This window comes from Erythrolamprus reginae, chromosome 1 (genome assembly GCF_031021105.1).
Source record: "Erythrolamprus reginae isolate rEryReg1 chromosome 1, rEryReg1.hap1, whole genome shotgun sequence".
Lineage (NCBI taxonomy): Eukaryota > Metazoa > Chordata > Lepidosauria > Squamata > Dipsadidae > Erythrolamprus > Erythrolamprus reginae.
In genome coordinates, this window is record NC_091950.1 from 369371509 (window position 1) to 369386394 (window position 14886).

At 37.6% G+C, this 14886-nt stretch overlaps 1 non-coding gene across 1 annotated transcript; it reads right to left on the minus strand.

Moving 5' to 3' along the window:
• Window positions 1-648: 648 nt before the first annotated feature.
• LOC139158253 (U12 minor spliceosomal RNA) lies at window positions 649-794 on the minus strand. Its single transcript, XR_011557645.1, has one exon. It is a non-coding gene; the product is annotated as a U12 minor spliceosomal RNA (small nuclear RNA).
• Between the last annotated feature and the right edge of the window lie 14092 nt (window positions 795-14886).

Here is a 14886-nt window from a genome sequence, read left to right on the forward strand (position 1 = left end):
ATAACTAACTATAACTGAAAGCCGCCCTGACTAAGGAGAAAGGTGGCTTGAAAACATTGAATAAATAAATAAAAAATGTATAAATAAATATCATATATATGATTGTCCTTCTTCCATGTAATACTAGTAATCATTTCAACATTAGAAATAGATTCACATAATAATCTTTTGCTGATTTCTTATTAATTTTAAAGATATTCCAAGAATTGTAAAAGAAAGGCTGAACTCAACATCAGACAAAAGATCAGAGTAGGGTTCAAAGTCAAATCCGACTAGCCAAAAAAGCAAAACTAATAACATAATATGCTGTAATAGTAATATAATGATATTGCAGTCCTTTGTAATATTAATGTGGTCCCTGCTCCCAATTATCTTTACTATTACAGTCTGTTGCCTCAATGACCATTACTCTTTGCATAGAGATTTGCTGTTTCTTTATAGCTATGTCCAAACAATACAGCCAAATCTGTCTATATATTTAGCAATAGCATTAGCATTTATACTTGTATACAGCTTCATAGTGCTTTTACAGCCCTCTCTAAGTGGATTACAGAGTCAGCATATTTCCCCTAACAATCTGGGTGCTCATTTTAACCACCTTGGAAGGATGGAAGGCTGAGTCAACCTTGAGCCGGTGGGGAAATTTGAACTGCTGAACTACAGTTAGCAGTTAACTGAAGTAGCCTGCAATGCTGCACTCTAACCACTGCACCACCAATTTTTTCTCACATTGTTAGTGAAGACTCGGGCGTCATCCCAAACCATTTTTTTCCTTACTCATAAGTTTAAGGCATGATATATTCATTTATATCAATGAATTGTTCTCTTTATTTAAAGTCATTCTTCAAAAGCATACAAGTGAATGCTTGGATCATGCATTCCAACTGAGCTATCAGTATGGTATGACATCTTTCAGCTCCTGCAACTTTCCTTCTTAAAGTTTTTATCTCAATTAGAAAACAGGCAAACCACAGCTAACAACTTTTGCTGACAGTGATACTGGGCAGTTACATATCATCTGTTGAGCCTTTAAAAAATCACAGGGTGAATTACCTGTTTTCAATGATCCAATGGATTAGCTTATATAGCTTCCCCCACTTCCTCCATGTTTAAAGCCAAAAAAATTCCTAATCACTTTCAAGTTCTTCTTTAATTTTAAAAGCCCCCTGTGTGACCTCTTCAAACACCTGACAAGAGCGATCTGCCCTTGCTTGGCATTCAGCTGGATGAAAAAGAAAGAGAGAAAAAATGGGGAGAGTCACTGAAGAAAGCAAATGACAGAACAAGTTGCCCTGCCTATTTTGGATTCTTAACCCACTTATTGCTGACATGTGACCCCAATAGATTATTTCCTAGGCTTACAGCTTTTAATGGGGGAAAATGGATCCCCTATTTCAGGTTACAGCTCTGCGGCCTTGCTACAGCTGAAGATTGTATCATCTTAATTCAGTTTCTGCACTTCGTCGTGTTTCCATCTATTGAAAACAATTTAGCATTACGGTACAAATTTCAGTAAATGCATTGCATTCATATTTTGTTCTCTTTTGCTCCAATATGGCAGCAAAGAAACAAATTATGTTCCCTTTTTACATGGTTTGCAACTTGGTGTTATATCTAATAATATAACTCATGGGCACATTACTGCCTCCTTAGACCAGCAACCTCTCTGTTGTGGTGAGCTCTGGCCCAGCTCCTGCCCCAAGGACTGTGGATGTGGGGGAGACATCCACATGCTGCAGGCCTGTTTTGCCCCTGGTGGAATCTGCTGATGAAGGCTCCTCTGACCAAGAAGACATGAGTGACAGGGAGGAGGAGAGTGTGGCAAACAGCTCATAAGGAGATCAATTATCTAGCTCCTCCTTGGATTCAGAACAAGAGTTAATGATACAGCCACGCATGCGGAGAGTGATGCATAGGCAACAACAACTGAGAGATTATTATCAAAGAAAATGAGGCCACCTGTGGTTGGGTGGGGCTGTGGTAATTAGTGAGGCTGCTATAAATAGCAGCCTGTGGGTTTGGCCATTGTGGATGATTATCTGATCGTTGTGTTTCGTGACTGCTTTACTGACTTTGACCTTTTGTGTGCTGATTTTTCCCCGCTTTGAAACCAAACCAGAGCAAAGTGTGTGTCACTTTGTGAAAGAAGAAGGACTGTTAATTCCCTCACAGCTGCAAGCTAAGTATCACAGAACTGATAAGGGACTTGTACAAATTACCAGTTTGTTTGGAGACAAGTGCTCTTTGCTATACCAAAAGAGGGCTTAAAGTGAATTTTCATTATAAAGAACATTGTTTTGAATGTTCAAACGTGTGTGTGTCTGAAATTTGTACCTGTGAATTTTTGGGAGGAGTCTACCAGAGAGCCCGACAGAACACTCTCCAGCTTGGCAGCCCCGAGCAGTGCAGGGGGGTGGGGGGTGTAAGTGTGTGAGTGGCAGGTGCACACGTACTCATAGCTGCATTTGTTCGAGTGGTGCACATGCCCTCTACTCACACAAATGGAACTTCACACACGACTGGAGGGTGCTTGTGCTCGTGCTTATTCACTTACGTGAGTGCAAATGCCTTCTACTTGTGTGAATGTAGTTTCGTGCACAAGCACAAGCACCCTGCACTCACACAAGTATGTGCACTTGCCCGCCATTCCTGAAAGTGGAGCTTCACATGTGTACGCTTTGCCCCTTCTGCCATGACCCAATTTCGAACAGCTAGGCCTGGTAGTGTCCTGGAGGTTGGGTACCTCTACTTGAGGCTATTGCAGGATGCTCTACTTGGAACCATTAGACCCTTCTCTAGAAAGCTAGTTCTTTGTATAATGTGTGCAACCACACCATTGAGTTATAGACATTCCACAAATAAATAAAGCATACTTTAATGTATATTTCAGGGTTTTTTTTAAACTGTGTGATTACATTTGCTTCAGTTTTAACCTCCAAGATCATTTTAATTAAAAACAGAACTTCAGCCTCTTTTCAAAATGTAAACTCTTCAGGGCAAAATGCATATCTTTAATCAAGCAATTATCTACGATGCATCAGTTATTTGCATATTTCTCTCTTTTCTGTTTATTTTATAATTTTCTAAGATCCATGTTGCTTCACAAACATCCTATCACCCAAGTTATCATAAATAAGATTTGTAACTGTAGAATTTAGAATTATGACATCCAAGCCTATGGCCGTGAATATCACCTTAGGGGCTATACAGCAAATTAGTTCCTCTATAAAAGGGGGGGGGGTTTCAATCTTAGAAGAGGAAAGGATATGTTGGAACTCTCTTCCTTGACCACTATTCCTATCGGCCTCCAAGAACAGATTTTCCAAAATCAGAACCGTTACTTCAGTTAAGTCTCAAAAACTCTATGAAAGAGGTTAGATAGGAAACAAAGTGAGAGTTATAGAGAATGCAAAGGAGCCTCTATACAATGAACCAGTTAACTCTGTAGCCTAGTGGACAAATCTAAGTAGAAAAAATTGACATCACATTGAAGGCAATCTATGTATCTATAAATCCCCTTTGGGCTTTTGGCACTAATATGTTGATGGGTGGGTCAATATGCGCATTATCATCTAGATGATGGGGTCAGCCAAAATATTATAGAGATAGCCATTCATGTTTTTCAAATCACCAATAAAGGGAACTAATATCTTCAACTAGAACTGGACCTTTCATATAAACAAAAAACAAAAACCACAAATAGTTTAGAGATGTACTGATTCCTTCAGCCACGTGTCAAAATAACTAGTGATGAACATTAAATATTTCCGTTTTATCATGCATATTTTGGGGATCTATTGAAAGCTATTAGTCCTGGGCAAAAATTTGACAAAGCATTCTGAATCTGAAACTTGAAGCCAAGTGGCAACAGTAGCCACTCAAAGACTCAATATGACTATCAATCTAGACATTATCCTAAATAATTATATGGTCATTTTTATTAGACTAACTGGAAAATTAATTTATCAAATTTCTAGGCTGCCCTTCTCCAGGGAACTAAAATGGAGTAACAGCTGAATGGAATATCCTGTCTTCTAATTATTTTAGAGAACGCCTGTAAAGTCCTAAAATTTTAGCTCCAGGATATTTGAGAATTATCTTATTTGTTTCTTTATTAATTTAAGAATCCTATTTTCTTTCTTTTCCAACTAGAGAAATTATAGCAACAAGAATGCAGAGTATAAACTATAACAATATTAATATACTGTATAATAATAGTAATAAAAATAATAACAATAATAATAATAATAATAATAATAATAATAATTTATTAGATTTGTATGCCGCCCCTCTCCGAAGACTCGGGGTGGCTCACAACAATCATAATATACTCAATACAATAATTATCAATTAAAAGCTTGGTGAAATAAATGTGTTTTTACCATTTTTCAAAATACAAAGTGTTCAGATTATTGATTTTTGTTTCTTTGTCTAAAATGTCAACAATCAATTTTGTGAGGGAAAAGTGGAGAAGACTCAGTCTTCTATTTAGAAAAATAATTTCTGATAAGAAATTTAGAAACCATACTTTCAGCATAGCTTGTCATGTAGTGAAGGGCTACCAAAATTTTTACTGCCACACTGTGGGCGTGGTTTGTGCCAGACGCCCTGCATTTTCTTTCAACATCTTTCAGTGCAAATTGGGTGTTCTGGGGTGGAGCTCCATTTTGGCTAGCCCACTGCGTTCCCCCCACACACACACACACACCAATCCAGGCACTAGCCCACCCCTGTTGTCATGTGTAATTCTTTCTTTTGGTTTTGTTATGGATCACATTTTCCTGAAGTGGGCTCTCTCTTTTTTTGCCAAATTTTAAAAGTTTGTAAAGAAATGTGAAAGGCAATTCTCACACTTTTGGAAATATGTTTAGAAGAATAATCACAACATGAAAATGTCTTTCAATACTTCAAAAAATATCATAGGATACATGTGTTTAATTCCATTCCTCGATGAAGGGTGGCTTTGAAATCTATTCAACCCAATACCCATGTAAGATATACAGTGTTCCCTCGATTTTCGCGGGGGATGTGTTCCAAGACCGCCCGCGAAAGTCGAATTTCCGCGAAGTAGAGATGCGGAAGTAAGTACACTATTTTTGGCTAGGAACAATATCACAAGCCTTCACTTAACACTTTAAACCCCTAAATTGCAATTTTTCATTCCCTTAGCAACCATTTAGATTATTACTCATTTATTACTTATTTATTAAAGTTTATTTATTAATTAAAGATTATTACTTATTTATTAAAGTTTATTAAAAAATATTTATTAAAGGCAGATGAAAGTTTGGCAATGATTTATGACATCATCGGTCGGGAAAAACCGTGGTATAAGGGAAAAACCCGTGAAGTATTTTTTTAATTAATATTTTTGAAAACCCTGGTATAGACTTTTCGTGAAGTTTGAACCCGCGAAAATCGAGTGAACACTATACTTGTAATATCCAAAGTTACAGTAAGGTAAGTTTTTTCCCCTATTAAATATTAAAACACTACAATTTCTTTGTAACCATGAAACTTTTAAGAAAGGTGTTTCTAGAGAACTTTCCTTTCCTCTCCTCTCCTCTCCTCTCCTCTCCTTTCCTTTCCCCTTCCCTTCATTTCCTCTCCTCTCCCCTCTCCCCTTCCCCCTTCCCCTTCTTTTCCTTTCCTTTCTTTTCCTTTCTTTTTCTTTTCTTTGATTATTGCAACCCTTAAGGAATCTGGACAGGCATGAGATAATTCATTGCCCATACACCCTGAACTGTAGCTTCTTTCCAAATGATATTTCCGGAATGGAAAGTTAACAGATCCAACACATGACAATTTTGTAATCCTAGCTCCTCCCTTAGCTGTAAGTCTCTAATGCCAGGATGAACTCATGTGGAAGAGTAAGATTTGCTTGAGTATCATCTTTAAATGTGGAGTGTGAAACAGTTGGGAGACCTGTTTTTAAAAGTGTAACCTGAACCACTGGAAACCAGAACTCACAGTGGGGCTTAGCAACAAAATCAACAATATATAGTTTATGACATGTGATCACTAGTGCAGAAACAAGGTTGCTTAAATATAGATTCTGTAAGTATTAGAGTATTTCTGAGTAGTACACATCAAGCCTGAGACAGATGCTGCTAATACATTGAGAGCTTTAGACATTTATTTTTACTTTTAAATACTCAGCTATATTTATCTGAAAGATTTACCACTGCATTCCTGACATATAGGTATGCTAGTCACTTTCCACTGTCTAGACAGAACAATATACAAAACTGAAGATAAGAGCTTTGAAAGAGGAGAGGAAAAAGAAAAGTACTCTTCCTTGACAGCATGGCCCTGGATAATGTGATCTTCCTGTGCATTGATTTATAATAGCTTTCTCTTTCAAGTCATATGGATAATTCCAGACTTGGGGCAACATACCCATATACTGCAAAACAGATGGGTAGATATTTATGTTCATCACAGCTAGTTCTATAGATTTCAGATGAAGACAATATTTAGAAATTTATATATTTTTAATACCGAGTCTGGAGAGATAGACAAGTAGAGATAGATAGATAGATAGATAGATAGATAGATAGATAGATAGATAGATAGATAGATAGATAGATAGATAGATAGATAGATAGGTGAGAGGGAGATGAGAGATTATGATAGATAGATAGATAGATAGATAGATAGATAGATAGATAGATAGATAGATAGATAGATAGATAGATAGATAGATGATAGATAGATGATTGATAGATAGATAGATAGATAGATAGATAGATAGATAGATGATAGATAGATAGATAGATAGATAGATAGATAGATAGATAGATAGATAGATAGATAGATAGATAGGTGAGAGGGAGATGAGAGATTATGATAGATAGATAGATAGATAGATAGATAGATAGATAGATAGATAGATAGATAGATAGATAGATAGACAGACAGATAGATAGATAGATAGGTGAGAGGGAGATGAGAGATTATGATAGATAGATAGATAGATAGATAGATAGATAGATAGATAGATAGATAGATAGATAGATAGATGATAGATAGATGATAGATAGATAGATAGATAGATAGATAGATAGATAGATAGATAGATAGATAGATAGATGATAGAGAAGAAAAAGAAAAAGAGAGAGATGATAGACAGACATTGTATAGGATAGAGAAAAACACATTAAGTATTGAAGCTAGACACTAAGAATTTATTTTATGTGATTACATTTATAAGGCTACCCAAACTAAATTTCTACCCTAGGACTGAGCGAACAGCCAAATATTTTCAAACAGATGAATCTCAGAGATAGAATGGGATGATATTCCAGAGTGCAGGTACTGTGACACAGGCTTTCTGTCAGACCTTGGTTAATAGCACTCACAAGGCACGCCCATACAGCGCTGGAGGAAGTGAATCGGCAGCAAGGTAAGTTAGAACTCACCCCTGAATCCACTCTAATTACAGGTAATCCTTGACATACAACCATTCATTTAACAGCCATTCAAAATCACTAGAATACTAAAAAAAATAATACTTATAACAGTTTTTCATCCTTATAATCATTGCAGCAAACCAACGGTCATGTGATCAAAATTCAGAAACTTGGCAACTGTCATGTATTTATGACAGTAGCAGTATCTCAGAGTCACGTGTGACCTTTTGTGACCTTCTGACAAGCAGTGATTCACTTAACCACTGTGGCAAGAAAGATTGTAAAATGGGCAAAACTCACTTAACAACTGTCTTAGCAACAGAAATTTTGGGCTCAATTGTGGTCATAAGTTGAGGACTAGCTGTACTCACTGCAGCAACAAAGAAACATATGCAAGGATTTTTCATCTTTTAATTATGTCATCATTCATAATAAAACATGATTGCAATGTATCTTAAACCCTCAGCATTGCTGTTATGTTTTATTTCATTGTCATCGACACTGAAGGCTGGTGAAAATGTATTTCTTGAATTCAGCTGAATTCATTTACTACACACTAAACTATTCTGTTGGTAAACAAAATATTGTCTGCCTTCTGCCAGTGATGATCAAAGACACATAACACTGTTGAAGTGGAAGAAAAGAAATAACTAGATTTAAATCTGTGTTACATCTTCAGAAGGCAATGAATGCTAACTGCAAGCTTAATATTTGCTGACTGGTGTGACTCTGTACTTTGTTAGACACAATAAGTACAATTTTAAAATGTCTGGAGTCTGGAAGCAACCAGTCACAATTGATTAATTAATTAATTTCTGCTTAGTGTCTGTTAAGGATTGAGGTAAGGCTAGATATCATAAGTAAGCAAATAAACTTTGTAGCAATTTTTAGGATCCTTCGAGAATTTAAAAAAATATCCATCTATCTATCTATCTATCTATCTATCTATCTATCTATCTATCTATCTATCTATCTGTCTATCTACCTGTCTCTCTCTCTCTCTCTCTCTCTCTCTATCTATCTATCTATCTATCTATCTATCTATCTATCCACCCATCATCCGTCATCCATCAATCATCTATCAATCATCTATCATCTATCTATCATGGGCATCTGACAATACTCTATCATACTTGGATGTCTTCATCCATCTCCATTTGTGGTTCCCAGGTTTTATTGATTTTATTTGATTTGATTTCTAGGGCTTCCCATTTGCAAATTGACAATGGCTGGCTTACCAGGAAGGTTAAACATTTCTGTAATAAACTGAAAACTGTTGATAATAAAACAGCCAATACTGTCCCAAATTATAACAACAAGTTATTGTATTTTACAAGCAGCTTGTGGGTCCTTTTCTTAAATCCCAATAAAACTGGAAGTATGAAAAACCACTTTTCCTACCATATTATAAAACCAGAATCAAGAAACTCACAGCAAGGTCCAATCAATATAGCAAAACCATTTTTATATTTTTAATTTATCAGAGATTGCAATACAAATGAATACATCTTAAAATGAGTTACATGGGCTGTTACTAGAACAGCTTTGAAATAAAAATTTCTATCTAATTTCCCACAAAGTAACATGGGGATGCAGTTAATGTATTTATTTTAAATTACTTATGTTTCCTACCATTCCAGTGTAAACTTACTTAGCCTCCATTATGCATTTGAATATTTTCAACAACTCAAAATAAAAAAAACAAATATGCAATTTATCCAAAAGCAACTTTTATGAAATTGAGATGATGTTGGTGGTAGTAAAAATAAAAATATATAATTGGCAGGCTAATAGAAGCTTTAATCAATCATTTACATTGTATTCTATTCTGAGTGCTTTTATTTTTAAAACATAAGCTTAACTTTTCTTTTTTATTATTAGGAGTAAGTTTGATAAAAATCAAACCATGACACTTTTCTGAAATACTTTGATTTATATTGGCAAATAATAAGCCCATCCCAGAATATTTATGCATTGAATAAGAGATGCAACATGAGCAAAGAGATATCTGTGTCATCTCTGCCTTTTATCACTTCTTGACTTACTTCCTCTACAACACCAAGTTCTTTTCTATAAAGAACGTAATGTTGTAGAGGAATATGCCAAGAATATAGTCATAAAAGAAGGAATAATGCCAAAGTGGATAGTCTTTCTGGGAACATCACTATCCATAGAATAGATAGAAAGTTGGCTTAGATCCATTTTCTGTATTTTTTGTCTAATCTGTGCCAACCATTAACTCAGTTATTGGCTCTTACTAGAATTCTGATTTACTTTTCTATTCATTTTGGTGGACCATGATTTCTCTTGGGTTAATTGTGCTATACAATATGTCTTCTCATGTTTTCCTCTCTTTAGTAATGAGAACACCATACATTCCTGGCAGAGTCCAACTCTGATTTTTGAACAAACCCAGACAAATACAAGCTATATTTTTTTTTCTTCAAAGAAGATTTGGAGTTTGGCCTTAGTTCTTGTATCTACCTAGTCATGGTTTTATAAGACCACTTTGATGGTCAAAGACTGTAATTAAGTTTAAGTTTGATTAATTAAGCATGGTGTTATGCGTTGGGCCAGGAGGAACTGGTCAATTCGTTCCTGCCTGTCCCCTAGTCCCATTCATGTTAAGGTTTATTTTGTCAATCTCATCAGGTGTTCTACCTGACCATTGTTTGTCGGACTGATGGGCGAGACAAGGACATTCCATATTCACAGGTCTGCCACAAAAGATTCCATGCATTTTGTTTCTTGAGGGCCATTATCTGACACTGGGATAGCTGGTAATCTGTATGTTAGGAACAGTCATCTCAGCATTTGGATAGTGGCTTTTGTCATGGAGGATGTCAAACGGGTTACTTCCAGCCATTTTGAATAGGTGTCCACTGTAATGAGGAATGTTTGTCCTTCCATGGGTCTTGCAAAGTCTATATGAATTCTGGACCATGGGCTCTTCATGGTTTCCCATTCTAATTGAGTGGCTGGTCTGGTTTTATAGCATGGGAGGCAGGTTGCCACCCATTTCATAATGATTTGGCCACCACAGGTAGCTTCTCACCAATGCTTTCATTCTCACAATACCTGGGTGGCCTGTATGCTTTTTTTCAGACTTAAGGGAGTAACAATTCTTTCCCCCACATACAGTAAACATCCTTTTAGTACCAATAATTCCATTTATTTAGTTTTGAATTCTTCCCCTTCTACCTCCTGTGGCCATCCCATCAAGACCCAGTTCAAAGCTTTGTTGAGTACCTTGTTTTTGCTTGTCTGTTTGGCTATTTCTCTGGATGTTACCAAACTGGCTTGCTCTATATCAATAAGTAGGATTTCTGCATTAATATACCGCCATAATATACATTTCTCCAATTCTTTGCTATTTCTATGGGTCAGGCACACAAGCACAGAATTACACAACAAGCAGTGTATATCATCTGTACTGTTTGCTTGGAGGCAAATTGCTGGGAGGCAGAGGCAAATTTTTCCCCCTTGTTTTCCTCTCCCACAGGTAGCTATGCGACTTTATACTTAAAGACTGGTCCGCTCCTTTTTATCTTTCGCGGGCACTGAAAAAAGTGACCCTTTGAAGGGACCAAATCTGCTGCTGAACTTGGAAGCTGAAAGACTTCTTTCCCACTCAGCCACTGTGTAACCATATATAAAGCTGGGTACCAAAAAAACTTCCAGTCACTGCCACCGTGGACAGTTTTCTTCTCACTGGATGAAGGACTTTTCAGCAGCCTGTGACCAGAAGTTGAGAGGCTTCTTTGCCAGCCAGCTGTTTTGCTTCTTTGCCAGCCAGCTGCTTCCCATCACCAGTCAGCTTGCTGTCCTATGGATGCATTGAGTGGGCAAGCAAGCAGCGAGTGAGGAACCGATTCAGTGGCATGGACAGGCTGCTGGTACTATTGGTTCAGAGAACCAGTCCCTATTTTTACTACTGGTTCTATAGAACCAGTCCAAACCAGCAGGAACCCACCTTGGGGGCTCTCACATATACTTATTAAATAGATAAATATTCTATTTATCTATTAATTTACAGTCCAACACCAAATGGCATCGGACCAGGTTACTTACAGGACCACCTTCTGCCACATGAATCCCGGCAACTGGTTAGGTCCCACAGAGTTGGCCTTCTCTGGGTCCCATCAGCTAGATAATGTTGTCTGGCGGGGCCCAAGGGAAGAGCCTTCTCTGTAGAGGCCCTGGCCCTTGGGAATCAGCTCCCTCCAGAGATTTGCACTGCCCCCACCTTCCTCGCCTTTTGCAAGAGCCTCAAAACTCATTTATGTCGCCAGGCATGGGGCAATTAGATCAAGCCCCTCCCCCTGTTTACGAGATGTAATGTGTGGTTATGAATGAATTAGCTGACTGATTTTAATATATATGGGATTTTAGTAGCAATTTTTAATTGATTAGATTTGTTGTTGTGTTGTTTTTATATCCTGTGAGCCGCCCCGAGTCTTTGGAGAAGGGCGGCATACAAATCTAATTAATAATAATAATAATAATAATAATAATAATAATAATAATAATAATAACAATATCACAGAATTTAAAATACAACACATCATTTATGCATGTATAAGTAACCATATATAAAGTTTGGCATAATGGTAAAGATCCTTGCCTAAAAAGTGGGAAACTGTGATTTCTAGTCCCATCTTAGGTCTGAAAGCTGGCTGGGTGACTTTGGACAGTTGCGCTCTCTCTCTCTCTCTCTCTCTCTCTCTCTCTCTCTCTCTCTCTCTCTCAGGCTAATCTACTTCATAGGTTTGTGCTGAAGAACATAGGTGGAAGAAGTAGTATTATGTACCATATTTTTTGGACTATAACATGCTCCAAACTATAAGACACATGTAGCTTTTGGGGAGAAAAATAAGGAAAAAAACTGGCTCTGCCTCCCAGCAATTTACCTCTTTGCAACAAACAGCCTGGTCAGTTTCAGCACAGCCTGATTTAGCATGAGCAGCTGATAGGTGGTTGGATCTGCCTCCCAGAATACTGCCTATCAGCTGTTCCTGGCTGAGGGAATTGCCATCTACCATCACTGATGTCACCACCTATCACCACTGCCACCTATTGCCACCTCTGTGTGCCCCATTTTTGGCTTTTGTAAGTCCCGTTTTCAGCTTACACACACACCATTTTTAGTCTCTTGCAGCCTCATTTTCAGTCTCCACACACCCCATTTTTCAGCCATTCCAGGCACTGCTGCTGCCTATCCCCATCGCCTAAAACAGGAAGAAAATATGGCATTCAAAGTGTGTGTGTGATTTTCTCCAGTTCTTCCTTTCCTACTATGCTGTCACCAGGTGCTACTACAACAATGTGAATTCACAGCTGTGAATTTTTTAGTTGGTGTTGGTCTTCATTTGCAGAGTTCTTTCCAAGAACCTAGGATATTGTCATGTATTGACATGGTATGTGTGCAAATCCAAGCAGTGTGCCTTTTGCAATTAACATGTGGAAATTTATCAGTGCACAGATTTGCTAAGAACCATACAAGACTTTATGGTATGGAACCTAGTTTGCCAATAACCACAGAGACCACCATGGATGGTTTATGCCATAATCTTTCACCTTTGCTTTTCAGGCCTTGATAATTTCAGATCTTCTCCAATATTCTGATTGCCAGATATTGCCACATCAGTCCTGAAAGATTGCTTTCTCTTGCTCACTAATGGTAGAAGTAATTATCCAAAGATATTGTGTTCATGTCCACAATTTGAAAGATGGGAGTCCTCCTCAGGTGCCTTTTTACCCATCTAACCTTTTCCTTAACTCATGATCAAATATGGCTGCCTGGCCTCTTCAACTTGACTTGATTTTCCTGTAAATTAGCTCTCCATTCATAAGCATCCTATCAGCAAGATGCTCAGAAGATTCCCCACACCACCTTTATATAATTCTCATTTTTATTATTTATTATTTTAATTATTTTATTATCATTATTTTTAATTAATTTAACTTATAGGCCACCTAACTCCTTCTGGACTCCCCAGGCCTGCCAGCAGAGCCAGGTCTTCATGGTTTCCCAGATTTCAACTTATTAGTCCCCAACAGTTTCTAATATACAGTATGTTGTTATACAGTGATACCTCATCTTACAAACGCCTCATCATACAAACTTTTCGAGATACAAACCCAGGGTTTAAGATTTTTTTGCCTCTTCTTACAAACTATTCTCATCTTACAAACCCACCGCACTTCCGTTGCCAGCAAAGTGCTCATTTTTGCGATGCTGGGATTCCCATGCTGGGATTCCCCTGCAGCATCACAAAAACACAGAAGTCCGGAGGTGGGGTTTCCCATGGAGGGGAGCCTCAGGGGAATCCAAGCAGCGCAAAAACGGTCACTTCGCTGGCAATGGAAGTGTGGAGGTGGGGTTTCCCACGGAGGGGAGCCTCAGGGGAATCCCAGCAGCGCAAAAATGGGCGCTTCGGCTGGCAAAAGCAGTGAATTTTGGGCTTGCACACATTAAGCGCTTTTCCATTGATTCCTATGGGAAACATTGCTTCATCTTACAAACTTTTCACCTTAAGAACCTCATCCCGGAACCAATTAAGTTTGTAAGACAAGGTATCACTGTATTTAAAAGCAGATTCTCCTGATATGTCTGAAAAAGCTATAATTAATTCAGAATAATACATCCTGAAGAAAGAGTGATTTTGTGGATGTGTGGGGAGATTGAGAAAGGTTAGCTTGTACTTCCAAATAGTTCTGGTATAACTCAGAGTGCTGGCTTACACTGTAGAGCTCTAATGAGTGCTTCAGAAACATACCAGAGATCCTGAGCCATTTTTAACATTATGATAAATGGAGAGAACAAAAGTTGCAGTTGAGTCATGTTTCCTCTTCTCCATCTCATCCAAAATTGAACTGTTCCATTTGACCTAGTGGGGATCTCCAAGATTATGTTCCGATAAGACCTAAGCACAATAAACAAGAGGGGAAACTGTTTTGGGCATCTGTCTCTTCTTGTCTAAAGTGATTTATTATCAACTTCTGTCCTCTTGGAAGAGTCAACCTTACATTTTGGAATTGTAAAAGATGTCACTAACTGGTTTTAGTTGTAAGTCTAAATTGTAAGTCAGTTAAAATTGGTTGAGATGATGGCATACATGTCACAGCAATTTATAAATAAATCCATTGTCCCTGTTATGCCGGACTTCACATTACAAGTCCCCAATTAAGTCCAAAGGAGAAATTCAAACACACATGTTTGTAAAGTAAAAAAAGTTGGTATATGAAAAGGAAAATACTGTCCAAAAACGCACTTTTAATCAGCCAAAGTGCTCTCCCACACACAACAAGCCTTGAATGCTGGGGAAAACATAAAACAAAAGCAAAGCAGATAAAAAGCAGCTGTGAAGACGTCACAGCCACCACCACCCTTCAAGAGTCCTCACACTTAAACTTATCTGTGAATTAGTCCAAGAGTCCTATAAAATCCTAAAACAGTTCAAAGAGTCCTTAT